Raw genomic sequence first — 14,590 nt, forward strand, 5'->3', positions numbered from 1 at the left:
TCTTCTCTTTGCAGTTGTGGAGGACTCATTTAGTTCCTGCTTTGTTTGTCTTTTTTTTCCCCTAGCAGCTGCTGATTTTACAGCTGTTGGATGATGGATGGCAATGAAAAGGAACATGGAAGGTTTTTTTGTTGTTGCTTTTAAAAAAAAAACTGGAATATCCAATCTACTGGACAACACCAGAGACCATTGAGTACCATGGAGAATTGTTTAAATGCCTTGAGCTATGCTTGTTAAGGTAGATTTATAGTTCACAATGAGAAACACATTTAAAAAGAGTATTTTGACTGCAGTATTCTAAATTTCAGACTCGATACTGATATTTGGGGAACAATACCAGCTGCGTTTGTGGATAAGTTCACATCACCTAGCAGTGTAAGGCATGTTTGAGACTCATTCAATAGTTTTTTGTTTTGGTTTGGTTTGGTTTTTGAGACAGGGTTTCTCTGTGTAGCCCTAGCTATCCTGGAACTCGTTGTGTAGATCAGGCTGGCCCCAAAATCACAGAGATCCTCCTGCCTCTGCCTCCTGAGTGCCAGGATTAAAAGCGTGTGCCACCACAGCCCAGAAATAGTTTTTTGTTTGTTTTTCTTTTTGCAACTGAATATGAGTACACTTATGTATGTTTGTACAACTCAAGTATCATAAATATAGAACAGATTTAAGTCTATCGTTCCATCTTCTTTCAAAAATTTCCTGTATTATAAATAAGTCAGAAATATCATTAGGGAGCTGGAGAGATGGCTCAGGGTGTAAGTACCCTGGCTGCCTTCCAGGAACCTGGCTTCTTTTTGAGCATCTATGTAGCTGCTTAAAATAGCCTGTAACTCCAATCCCAGTGATCCAATACCCTCACTAGACCTCTGCAGGCACCAGACACGCACAAGGTACACATACATGTATGTAAGCATAAAATACACATAAAATTAAAAGAAAAAAATGAATAAAAAGAAAATGCTGAAATATATGATCAGAAAACTAATCTTGGTCTTGTGGGAAAGAACAGAAAGTTTTAAACAATGTTATTAAATGAGATGACTGAAACCAGATTTTAAAATCTTTTTCTACAGTATGCTACATATCCATATTTGGAAGTGAACATCTGTAAGTTAGTTTTAGATCTTAGCATAGAAAACAAAACAATCTATCATGGACTCTAAATACCAATAATTACCATTTATTGAATGTTGTGGTGTAACAAGTCTTGGGCTATCATGCTACAAAAGCCACTGAATTTAATCTTCATTAACAGCTGTCTAATGCATCATCATTTTTTTCATAGAAGAGGAACTAAAGCATGGAGATGTATACTGGCTTCCCAAGAGCTACTAAGGAACAGCTACACTAAATTTACTTGTCAGACTCAAAAGTTCATTCTCATATTGATATACTGTGAAAGACATGAATCCAACTAGGGTTAACTGGCTAACAACAGAGGAAAGAGGGAAAGAAGATGAGGATGGATTATATGACAGTGAACTGTGGAATCGAAACCTAGCAAGGATGGAATTGAGGACACAAGAGTAAAGAAGTTAAGTACTCTATAAGGCTCTTGACATCCATTATTTCATGGGATGCTTGGCACATTGTTTATTTTTCGAGACAGGTTTCCAGACAGCTCTGGCTCTGTAAACCAGACTGGCCTCGAACTCACAGAGATCTGCCTTTGCCTCCCATGTGCTGGGATTATAGGTATGCAACACCATACCAGCTAAGAAAAACAAAACAAACTAACAAACAAAACAACAACAACAGAAATCCTTATTGGAAGGACTCTTATAGAGATAGGAAATCTATCCAGGTTATCTACCTTTAAATATGGCATCCTATAGTAGTATCCATTTCTTTCTCTTCCATTCATCAATCAGTGAAATATTCCAAAGAAAAGGAAATTTAAAAAGACACAGAGAAAGAAAGAATGTAAGCAATAACTTTGGATATTGGATTTGAATATCTACAAAGTAAATAATTTCCATGTGGCTGTCTTTTAGGGGTTAGGGTGATGGCTATCCCTCGGTTTGTTAGGGAGAGGATTTCCTGGATCTAATAGCCTTTACTTCATGTGGTCCTAAATCGTTGTTGCTGCTGACAAAAGCAGCCTTCAACCCCAGTTGTTTCATTTGTCACACAAAGATCTGGAAGAATAGAGGATCCTGTCACCAACATGATTGCAATGTATTCCTAACATTAAGGAGACATAAAACCTTCCCATTATTAACCAGACACACACACTCACGCTCATACACACACACACACACACACACACACACACACACACACACTCACTCACACACTCATACTCACACTCTTACACACTCACACTCATTCACACACTCACATTCACAACTCACACACTCATATTCACACACTCATACTCACACTCACATACTCACACTCATACACACTCACATTCACAACTCTCTCACACACTCACACTCATACACATTCACACTCATACACACACTCACACACACTCATACATACACTCACACTCATACATGCATATAAGTGCACACACACTTATTTTATAACTATAGAAGGTAGAGAAAATTCAAAGCCTTTTTTTAAATTTCGCTTTTGGAGCTGGGTACTGCTGTGTAGCCCAGGCTGGCCTGGAATCCACTATACAGTTGACTTCAGCCTCACAATCCTACCGCCTCAGCCTCCTGAGTACACAGCCATTTTAAATTACAGGCAAACAAAGTGTGTTGGACATTCAATTCTTCTTCAATATAACTGAGACTGCACTTGTATTCCACCTTATCATTGTAAATACCTAATGCAATAAAGTGTAGGTGGTGATAAAGAAAGGTTATAATATTTGTTAAAGCCAAATAATACTGATGCTAGCAATATAGAATTCTGATATCATTTTAGCCCCTCTCTCTAGTTCTTTATATATAAACCCAGAAAAACCTGTGATTGTATAATTTTGGGAGTGATAAGGTCTAGCCCTGAACTTTGGGCTTGAATGACCCTTCTGCTTCGGCTACCCAAAGAGCTAGAACTGCAGACATGAGCCACAGTGCCTCATTGGAAGTCATGCTTTCAAAGACAAAATAAATTACTAGCTTTGGGAGAGCTCACATGCTAGCAATGGGAAGTGATTACATATGGCCATAACATCTGAATGTGCCCAACCATGTCTATCCCAGAAGTTAAGCAGGGTCAGGTCTGATTAGTACTTGATTGGGAGAAAGTGACTGTATCTGTTTCACTATTAAATGTCTTATATATGATGCTAACAATCATGAAGTTCCTAAGAAATATTTGCGTCTCTAAAAGTACCATGGCCAGGCATGGAATGAAGCTGACTGTGAGCTCTCAGAATTCCCAAGGGGCAGGGACTTCACTGTGTGCCCCACAAAGCTTTAGCAGGGTCATGGAAATTAAAGGGACTGTGATGGGTTCTATGTTCACACTGAGCGGAAGATAACCTTCTCGGTCATAGTGCAGTTGCATCGTAACTCTTCTTTGTAACTTTATTTGATTCCCACATGTAATGAAGAGAGAGCTTCTTTCCAGCTTTGCCACCTACTTTCAATACTGTGCAAAAATTAAGAATTATACCCCTTGTCAAATGACTGGGTTATTAGAGCCATGACACAAAATTCTAATCGTTCTTCAAGCTGCCCACAGCCCTTCTGAGCTGGACATCTTTCAGTGTTACCATCATCACTATACCATTTACCTCACTGTGTTGTAGTTGACTGCTTTCACACTCAACTCTCCCTATCTGCTAAAATATCTGCTTTCATAGCAAAAGGTTGGCAATTCACAATATCTATTACATGGTATGTTAAAAATTCTGAATCAAGCTGGGTGTGTGTGGTGGTGTGTGCCTTTAATCCCAGCACTCAGGAGGCAGAGGTGAATCTCTGTGAGTTCAAGGCCAGCCTGGTCTCCAGAGTGAGTTTTAGGACAGCCAGAATTACAGATGGATATGCTTTCTCAAAAACAAAAATAAAACAACAAAAATTCTGGATCAATATATGACTGAATTAATCAATGGCATTGAAAAATAAGATACTTAATTAAGATAATAATGTTAATATTAAAAATAATGGTTAGCCTTAATGGTGTTATACATATGCATATATATTTTTTTCTCTTTCAATCCCCTAACAAATAAATAGGGCCAATATTTGTGCATCTTTATAAATAGGAAGCTATATTTGTTATAAGAGACCTTGTCTATGATTATTTAGAAGAGGAATTAGGAATTACATGTATCTAATTGCAAATTTTTATTTTCCTTATGCCACATAATGGCAAGAAGAGAACTCCAGAGCCCCTAGAGCAGCAGTTTCAACTTGTGGGTCACTATTCCTTTGGGGGTCACAAAACAGATGTCCTGCATATTGTATATTTATATCATGATCCACAACAGTAACAAAATTACAGTTATGAAGTAGAAACAAAATAATGTTATGGTTGGGGGTCACCACAACATGAGGAACTGTATTAAAGGGTGGCAGCATTAGGAAGGTTAAGAACAATTGCCCCTTGAGCTTCCTAGCAATTGCTTAGTGTTTTCCGTTGATTATTATTGTGGTTTTATGAAAGCAATACATAAAGACCAAATTATGTTTTAGGATCACCACAAGAAAAAGAAATCCTCTCAGGAAAGCATTGCAAACATTTGTAATCATACAGATATTTACAATGGCCAGAGGCACACTTCCTCAGAGAATGCTAAACTATCTTCAGTGCTTCTAATTATTGGACTTCTCTAAAGTTATATAAAGGAAAATACATAGTTAATTTATGATACTGACAGTGTTTTTCCTTTACTCACTCTTTTTTGTTGTTGATAGAACATATCAATTGAACAAAATAATGGTCATTGTGCCACTGTTTTTGTTAAACTATTTTTCAGGGTAGAGGTGGAATAAAACTTCTTGGAACATTTTTCATGTGATTTTTCTTGGTTTATCAAAAAAAAACATAATAGATGTTTACTTCTATTTACTTTCTAACAGATTTTAATAAGAAAATTCCACTCTAACCTTAACTCAATTTTTCTCCCCATAAGAAGTGTATGTGTGAACACAGTGAAAGGGGATTTTCCATAGAGGCTGGAAGACGACACTGGATCCTCTCAAGCTAGAGTTCCAGGCCTTTGTGAGCTGCCCAGTGTGTGTACTGGGAACCCAGTTTTAGTCCCCTACAAAGAGCAGCGAGCACTCTAAAACTGACCCCATAAGTTGTGAAGCTTTTTAAAAAACTAAATAACTTATAAATATGAACACATCTATTATCTTAAATACATCATTTATTCCTCAGTATAATATATAATACTGACTCTGTACTTAATTTATTATAATAGATATTTTAAAATTCTTTTCATATTACTTAAGTTTCATACTGTAGAAATTTGTGTTCTTAATTAAGATATACCTTTATATATTTTTTGTCTAGGCTTTTTATTAAGGAAAAAAGAGAATGGTATGCTCTTGTTTATGCAAGTTTATTTTAACTCAAATCTAGATGACTAACAATTTGAAATTCAGTTAATTTAGCATCAGAAAATCAACCAATGTAATCTGCCATAATCATAAGCAAAAGGCAAAATCTACCTTATCTTCTCAATAGATGTGGGGAAAGCATTTGAAAGTCAGTCCAACATCCTCTCAAAAATAATGACGAAAAGCACTCAATAAAGTAGGACCAGAGAGGCTGTCCTCCACACAGTAAAGGTTATCGACACTGGACAGCACACATAATGGTGGAAAACAAAACAAAACAAAACAAAACAGTGCTTTTCCTTCACTATCAGGAATAGATAAGTATTCCTGTTCTCAATGCCTGTTTAACTTTGTGCCGGAAGCTCCAGGCCAGACAATTAGGACAAAATAAGAAATAAGACAGCCAGACTGGTAGACATGGAATTCAAAGCCATCCTCAGTGGTACAGAGAGTTGCAGTTGCAGAGAACCTGAGACCCTGTCTCAGAAAACAAAAACAAAATAAAACAACACAATGAAAAAGACTACTCAATGACAGTGAATGTCTGTTCAAAAAATGGTGAGCATATTACAAAAATGTATTTAGGCCTATACCACACACCACGTAGAAGGTCACAAAATGGACCAACAGATTAAACACAGAGTTAGCATTGTAAACTCTTAGAAAGAAACATGGATTAACTGTGACTTTGCTTTAGACGATGGTTTAGACGTGACACTCAGAAACACAACAACAACAATAACAACAGTAATAATAAATAAGCTGAGCATGGTGGCACACAACTTTTATCCCAACACTCAGGGGGCAGAGACGGATGGATCTCTGTAAGTTCAAGGCCAACCTGGTCTACATATTGAGTTCCAGGACAGCCAGGACTACATAGAGACCCTATCTCAAAATAAAACAAAACAAAAATAAATACGTTTGACCTCAGTGGAATCAAAAATTGCTGAGCAAAGGACACTATCAAGAAAGTGAAAAGATGGTTTAAGTAGAATGACAGAATTCTTCCAAATCATCTCTCCACAAGGTTCTAATATCCATAGCGTATTAAAGAACTGTCACAGCTCAACAACAGAAAACCAACATAGTTTTTTTTTTTTTTTCTAATATGGAACACTTCACAAATTTTCATGTCATCCTTACACAGGGGCCATGCTAATCTTCTCTGTATCGTTCCAATTTTAGTATATGTGCTGCCGAAGTGAACACCCAACCTAGTTTTTAGAGGGGAAAACCGATGCACAGACATTCCTTTAAAGAATGCACACAAAGGGTCGGTGTGTATGTGGAAAGATTCTCAGTATCTTAAGTCATTTAGATGGATGCAAATCAGAACAACCATGAGACACACCACTTCACATCCACTTTACAGCAGTCACCAAAAGGATAAATAGTAACAAATGACAGTGAAGACATGGAGAAGATGGAGAGCTGAGGAAATGCAAAACGATGCAGCTGCTGAGGAGAACAGTCTGGCACTTCCTCCAAGAGTTGAAGATAGAGCTGTTGTATGATCCAGAAATTTTACTCTCCCCTATGAATTGGAAATATGTTTACATAAGATCCTGAACATGAATGTTCAAAGCAGCATTATGCATATTAGGAAGGATTGATTCTGCACAATGCCCCTCAATTATCAAACACATAAACAAAATACAGCATATCCATAGTCCAGTATTATCCAGCCTAAATAAGGAGTGAAGTTCCAATACACACTTCAACATCGCTAGATATTGCAAACATTAAACTACAAAAAAGAAGCCAGACACAAAAACCCATGTTCTATTTTTTTCTTTTACATGAAATGTACAAAGGGGGGAAAAATCCATAAAGGCAAAATAAGTTGGCAACTGCCTAGTGTTACAACTCAGCAAAATTGGGGAGTGCCTGTTACGTACTTTTTACTTTTTAGAGTGATGAAAAGCTCTACATTTGTGTTAGTGCTTGTACAACATCTTGACTATACTGAAAACCCCCCAAAAATGAAAATGACAAATTCTTTGGGACTATTACCTCAAAAAGAGAACAGAGATGTTACAACAGTCTCTCTGAAACAAACCCAAAAGACAAATGCGAATGTCCATAGAAGAATTTGCACACTGGCTGTATTTCTTTTCTAGCCTTTTGTCTTAAAGCTGTTTTAAAAAGCCATATCTTTGAAGGAGACCACTGCTTTTGCTACCTGCGACTGCTGTTTCTGGCCACATTCAGATGATAACAGGTCTGTCAGAGCTACCAAGTAAATGGAACTTTTAAGTAAGTGAGTTGCTTCTACCTCAATTGTTCCTATGAGCATGCCTAAAATAAATGCAGATTACATTTTACAGGAGAAACAGGCAATTTTCTACTGTGAAGAGGAGCCTTTGAATAAATCAATTCAACAACAGGAAACTGTGGAAGAAAATATGCCCTAGCAACTAGCTTCTTGTGCTACAGTCTGAGGCTCATTTATCTTAAACAAGTCAACTTGTGTGACGCCCTCTGCACTGTATAGAACACTGAGTGACAGATGGACAGAGCTGTCAAGGAAGAGGGGAAGCGGTGGGAAATTCAAACTAGAATGAATTAAGAAGGGGGAGGGCTGTAAGAGAATGCAAAGTAGTTGGTAGCAAGGAATTTTCCTTTAAAATAAGCCAAAGCTATGTGAGCACATTGAACAAGTGTCATTGAGGTGAAAAGTATTTAGTAAACCACCAAGCTCTCATAGAATTTCCCTGCCCCCCCCACTCATTATGAAAACTCATCTAAGTCCTAAAAGATGTTGAGCAAGATCCTACAAAACCTGCCTTCAGCCTCACGTCAAATGGCTTCACAGAAATCGCTTACAAAATGAGTTCTATTCACACACTCTCCCTCTCTCCCTCTCCCCCCTCATTCTTATGTAACATAGGAAGACAACAGCATGGGGGAAGATGCATGTCACTAACTCCACTGTAGCTATTCCCTCCTGAAATTATGAAATTAAATGTCTAACAAGAACCTGAAATTGAGATCTTCCTTTCCTTTCCACAAAGAGATTCCATCATAGGCAGCTATTTTAAGTGTTAGTGGGAAGGATTTAAAAAATAAAACACAAAGTCCCCTTGATGGCATGGCATCAGTGTTCTGAGACAGAACTTGGGGTGCCTGGGGGCCTCTCAGGGAGTCAGTCTTATGCGCTGCTGAAGATTAGCTATGAAAAGTATGAACTGTAAGTGTGACGTCAAATGAACGACACTTACCAGAGCCCTGCAGCACTCGAGAGAGCTGAGTGGCCACTAGCAGCTGTTCCCAGAACTGAGTGAGCCTGGCAGCCAGGCACTAGTTTGAAAGACATTTATAATTAACTGTCTATTGAGGGGGGTCCCTTATACAAAGCACTATAGGAGATTGCAGGGAAAATGTAGCAGTATTGATCCAATTTAAAAAAAAAAAAAAAACAACTTTTGCTCTATAATTTGACGTTAAAGAAACTGGAAGGTACAGAGCCAGCTTCATATTCTAAAGCAATGAGGTCTCAGACACAATGAAAGAGGTGTCAAGAGCATGTGACTCTACAGCCATTGCCTGCATGCAGATCTGAAGCCTGACAATATGTACACACTCGCCCAATTCACTTGTATGATTTAGTCAAATAACTTATCTGTAGACAGAATAATTTTAACTTAGTACTCATAAATATTTTTTTAATCCACTGGAAGCAAAACAAAACAAAAAAACCCAAATAATAAACAGTTTTCTGCAATGCAGAGAGGGAAAATGTAGTCTTATCTAAATGCCTTTCAAGGCCTCCTGGGTTTTGCAGTTTTTAGCTCAATGGTATCCTTTGCATTTTTACATCAGAGAAAAGATCAAGCACCTGGTGATACTGAAATGAAGAAGCTATCAGAATTATTTTTGTAAAAATATAAGACATTCAAAACTCATTTATCTTTATAAAATATGTTGAAATCCTATCTTTAGAAGTAAATTCTTAAGTTTTTTTTTCTTCTGTTTGTTTTTTTAGACTGGGTCTACACCACTTAGCTATTTCAGACCTAGAGCTGTCTAGGCCTGGTCTGACCTTACCTTGTGGTCCCCCCACCTCCGCCTCCCAGAATGCTGGGTGTCGGGTTGTACGCCCACACTCAACCTTTTTATTATTCTTATTCCTTAGAGATAGAGTCTCACAGCGTACCCGGGCTGCTCCTGAATAGTGATATTCATTCAGTCCTTCTGCCTCAGAGCCCCAAGAAGCCAAGACTACAGGCACAAGCCACCAGCCATGTTTGGCTTCAAGTAGTCTTGAAAAACAAGAAAAAGAAAGGAAGAAGGTAAGGAAAGAAAGGAAGGAAAGGAAAGGAGGGAGAAAGGGAAGAAAGAGGAAAAAGGAGAGGGGAGAGATAGGGGAGAGAGCAAGAGAGGATGAGACAGCAACAGACTGAGTCTGGACTATAGCTCAGTTGATCGAGCACTGTGGTGATGACCAGACCCTATCTCCACACCCTAATACCACAAAACAAAACAAACACTTCACAGATACCAAAGTTAAATGATCAGAACCAGTAAGACATTATGCAATTCAAATGAAAATTTTTAAATATACACATATTTAGGCAAATACAAAAATACACAATGCTGGTGCAAGCCAGGCATGGTGGCTCAGACCTAAAATCTCAGACTAGGAAGGCTAAGGCAAGAGGATTGCTTCAAGTTAGAGGCAAGCCTGGGATGCACAGTAAGTTGAAATAATAATTTGCATTCTTTCAACACACCTTATTCTCTAATACAACTGATTTGGGCTTCTATGGATAAGAAACATTTGAATTATTGGTTTTCTATAACTCCTAGAGATGTAAAACAGTGCAATGATAATAAAACTCTGACTAATTAAATAGAGGAGGGGGCAAAGAGAGATCCTTCAGGGAGTGAGATTTCCAAATGAAGGCTATCTGGGACTCTACTGTCCACAACTACAAACAGAAGTACTAGTGATCCCTGGCCTCAAAAAGGAGAGACTTGCTTTGTTCTATTTAATTCCCTACAAAGTAGAAGAGCATCTCACTTTATAACTATTTAAGAGCCCAACATTTAAATTACTCTGTTCACTAGCAAAAACAAAAACCCATGGTATTGAGCCACTACTATGTTTTTAAAACAATGAGAATAATTAACTCCTTTTGTTTTGGCTTTTAAAAAACTGAGTGTGTTTGGGCTGGAGCAATAATTGAGCTGTTACAAAAACTAGACCTAGCTAGAAATAGCTCTGTAGGCCAGCCTCGAACTCAACAGATCCACTTGCCTCTGCCTCCTGAGTGCTGGGATTAAAGGTGTGTGCTACCACCACTGGCCAGAACCAGTGTTTTAAATGCACAGATAGAAAGGGCTTGTATGCAACCAATGAGTTTCTTATGTTCTTCTCCATCCTACTTGCTGGATATTTACTTGTGGCAGGTGTGGAAAACTGTGGCCAATCTTCCTGTATTCCCTTAACCTCAAAACAGCTTGGCTTCACCACAAATCCAAGCCAACTCAGACCTGAAGAATTCTGTTATTTTTTTTTAAAGTGTGTGTGTGTGTGTGTGTGTGTGTGTGTGTGTGTGTGTGTGTGTGTATGTGTGTGTGTGTGTGTGTGTGTGTGTGTGTGTGTGTGTTCGTGTGTGTGTTCGTGTGCACATACATATAGTCATATGCATACCTACACACAGGCACATGTATGCCGCAGCACAAGTGTGGTGGTCAGAGGACAACTTGTAGGAGTAGGTTCTCTCATCACACCCTGTGGATTTCAGAGATCAGAGTCAGGTCATAGCCTGGGCAGGCAGCATCCTCACCCACTGAACAATCTCACCAGCTCCCAAAAAGCTCTTGAAGGGCAAACTGGATTGGGACATACCCTGAACTGGCTTGGACCAAGTGGATCCCTTGAAATCTACTCTCTAGGTATTACAAACTGGGGTTAGGTTGGGAACTCGGGAGTGAGACAACTAAAATGCAAGCCACTCTACCACTTTTTGAAGTTTTGACGTTGGGACAAATTATCTAAGCCCTCTGGGCCTTGGTTTAATCCATTCTGAAACTGGGCAATGCCAATTATTCTCACCTTCTAATAAGGTTTTGTATGAAGCAAGTTAATTAATATTTATAACGGTGCCTAGAAAAACTTGTGGCATGTTGTAGAAGTTGTATGATTAAAGTCACCACTATTATTATTATTATTATTCACCATCATCCCATGGCAGATCTATGTTGCAGCAAGTCTCTCAGAGAACTCAGACATGAACTAATATAGCCTTTACAGAGAACATCTTGGTCATGACAGTTTGTCAAACAACTGTAGGGATCTCAAGCCCACTTCACATGCATAGCTAACTCCCAGCCTTCTCTGCAGTTTTAAATTAATGGCTAAAGTCCTCAACGTCCTGCTAAACATATATCAACTGAAGGAAAAAACATCACATATTTACTGATAATCTATTATACTCTAGTTACTGGAAATTCAAAGAAACTAAAGCCACTGTTCCCTGCAAGAAGTCTACAATCAGTAGAGAGAGATAAGCATTTTGTTTCTCACATAAGAGTGCAAAAAGCTCAGCACTTCCTTCAGAAATTTGCATTGGCCCCATTCACGCTTTTTCCTAAGTGTCAGTAAAGGACCGGTTTTGGCAAATTAATGAAGGAGGCAAAGTCTGTCATTGGCCCCTTTCCTCTATGCCTAAAACATTCCTTTCAGTTCCTCCAGAAGCCAGGTCCTCCTCCAAGCAACTCTGTCTCCAGTGGTAGGATTAAGAACCCATATTTCTAATCTCTGCTGCTAGGGTTTTCACTAATCGATTAAGGTATATTTTTATCATGAGCTCTGGAGCCTGACACATCACTAGAGCTGGAAGAACAGAGCTCTCCAAGAAGCATTTCATGGCTCAAGCTAAATGGAAAGGACAGTCTTAACCGGGAACCAATTTTCATTCTGTATTTGTAATCACTTTCCCCCCTCCATCTGCCAGCACAGGTTTCCAATACAAGTTGTTTGCTTTAGTGTTCTGGTACAGCCCAAAGAATAAACTACACAGCTGCCTGTTTTCCTTGCCTTCTTCCTGCCTGCATTATCAGGCAAGGATTAGGACTCCCTTCAACCTATTTTGTCCACTCTGACAGAATGCTTCAAGCTCCTTTTCCACCACTCATTATGAAGTTCTGTCTTCCCCATAGAATTCTTACTTCTGTTAAATTAAACACGCAGGCAAGCCTCTCATGGGGAAGGGCATGTTTTATTTTCTAATGAAAAGACATCTTTTCTTCAAAGACCTTCCTAATCATGGGTTGTAGTATAGCATTGCTGTGTTTTTGCCCCATATAAAAAGAGCAGATTCCAACAGGCTAGCCTGTTGTTAGAATTTCTCTCTCTTCATGCAGAAGAAGTTTGTTCCTTTAGAAGCTAATCCTTTTCTCTAAGAGGGATATACTATCTCCTCGGAAATTAATTCAGTGTTTCTTCCATTTTGGTCTTAAGAGGGTATATGGCTTCTTTCCACTCTAGGTAATCTGTTAGAGCTAAACAGAGGCCTGTTACACTGCCACTGACACCATCAAGTGTTCATTCTTGGCTCACAGGCTCTGTTCTTTTCACAACTTCTTTTTTAATGATAATAATATTCATTTTCTATTGGAATTCAAAGTTGTAGTGATGGGGGAGGTGTCCTATATATTTGTTTGTCTTGTTAGTTGATGAATAAAACACTGTTGGCCAGTAGGGAAGCAAGATAGATAGGACTAGGAGACAACGAGAATTATTCTGGGAAATGTAGTAAAGAAAAGTCACCATGTGATCCAGGCAGGAAGTGACATAGCAGGCAGAATCAGAATATAAGCAAGGGCAAGCAGGAAATTGCTCTCTTCTCGGCAGAGATGCTGAGCAGACGTGATGTAGACCCCAAGGGAGTAAGAGGCCTGGACCTTTCCTCAGGTAAGAGAAGGCCATGAGGAAATAGGGCCAGGGAACCAGCCAGGCCAGAGAAAAACCTCACATTACAAAATTGCACAGTAATGAAAATAAAACCATGTGTATATAAATTATCACAGATAAGAAAATTACTCCATTTTTGAAATTCAACCATTTCTTAATATGAAATTGTAAAAAATGTTTCCCATTAACTTACACGATTGTTTTCTGTAGGATCTGAATAAGAGACTCAAACAGTGGTTTTACCTCCTTTCTCAGAAATGATAGGGATCTGATTTTGTCAGACATTCCCTAAAGAAGTTAGCATGAATCCTGTGAAACATTAGCGCTTTTGATATGGCAAAGTCCACAGGCACATCATCTTAGCCCTTTTGATATGGGGAAAGATCATCACTAAGAAACAGTGCATACTTATTGGGGATGAATAATTACAACAGTTGTTCCTCTAAGATGGCTTTAGCGGTCCCTAAGCCAAGTAAAACTCCATCTCCAGACTATTCATGATCATTTGTTTATCTGTGCTACCCAGGGCAAGAAATAAGAAATGTGCTCTTGGCTCTTCTGTGTTTCATGTCAGAGTTTCTGACTTTGGTGAGAGGGCAACAGACCCTCTGATTACTCAGAAAGGACTGTGGATATTGACTAGATGCCTACAACCGGACAAACATCCAGACTACAAAGATGTAGGCCTTGACATTGCACTATTTTTTAAGGACTCCAAAAATTTTTCAAAGGTCATCTAAGCCAATCTTCCATCTAATACTGAAATATTCTATAACATCTTTGGGTTGGAGAGATGCTCAGTGGTTAAGAGCATGTATTGCTCTTGCCGAGGACCCAGATTTGGTTCCCAGCACCCATTTAGAGGTTCACAACTGCTTATAACTCCAGCTTCAGGGGATATGACACCCTCTTCTGGAGTCTGCAGGTACCAGCTCTCACATGTGTACATACCTGTGTATAGACAAACACACACATACATACATACATATATACATATATATGTATATGTATATATACATAATTAAAAAGAAAATCAATGTTTTTCATCTACATTTAAAAATCTACATACAAATAAAAGTGCTTGATACCATCTGTAACCAGATTCCTACCATCTCTTGACGTGACTAATGTCCTCAGTCACATGACAGAAGACCACTGAAAGCCAAAATGAACCAATAAAAAAAGAAAGAAACTTTAC

General features: G+C 38.6%; 1 protein-coding gene and 1 non-coding gene across 3 annotated transcripts in view; one reads left to right on the forward strand and one right to left on the reverse strand.

Annotated features, from left to right (window-relative positions):
• The window catches only part of Ntn4 (netrin 4), a 102,446-nt gene that overhangs the window by 44,813 nt on the left and 43,043 nt on the right, over positions 1-14,590 (forward strand). The window lies entirely within an intron of this gene.
• LOC113833029 lies at positions 6,574-6,680 on the reverse strand. The gene has a single exon (XR_003480574.1). It is a non-coding gene; the product is annotated as a U6 spliceosomal RNA (small nuclear RNA).

The sequence above is a fragment of the Cricetulus griseus genome (assembly GCF_003668045.3).
Source record: "Cricetulus griseus strain 17A/GY chromosome 1 unlocalized genomic scaffold, alternate assembly CriGri-PICRH-1.0 chr1_0, whole genome shotgun sequence".
Lineage (NCBI taxonomy): Eukaryota > Metazoa > Chordata > Mammalia > Rodentia > Cricetidae > Cricetulus > Cricetulus griseus.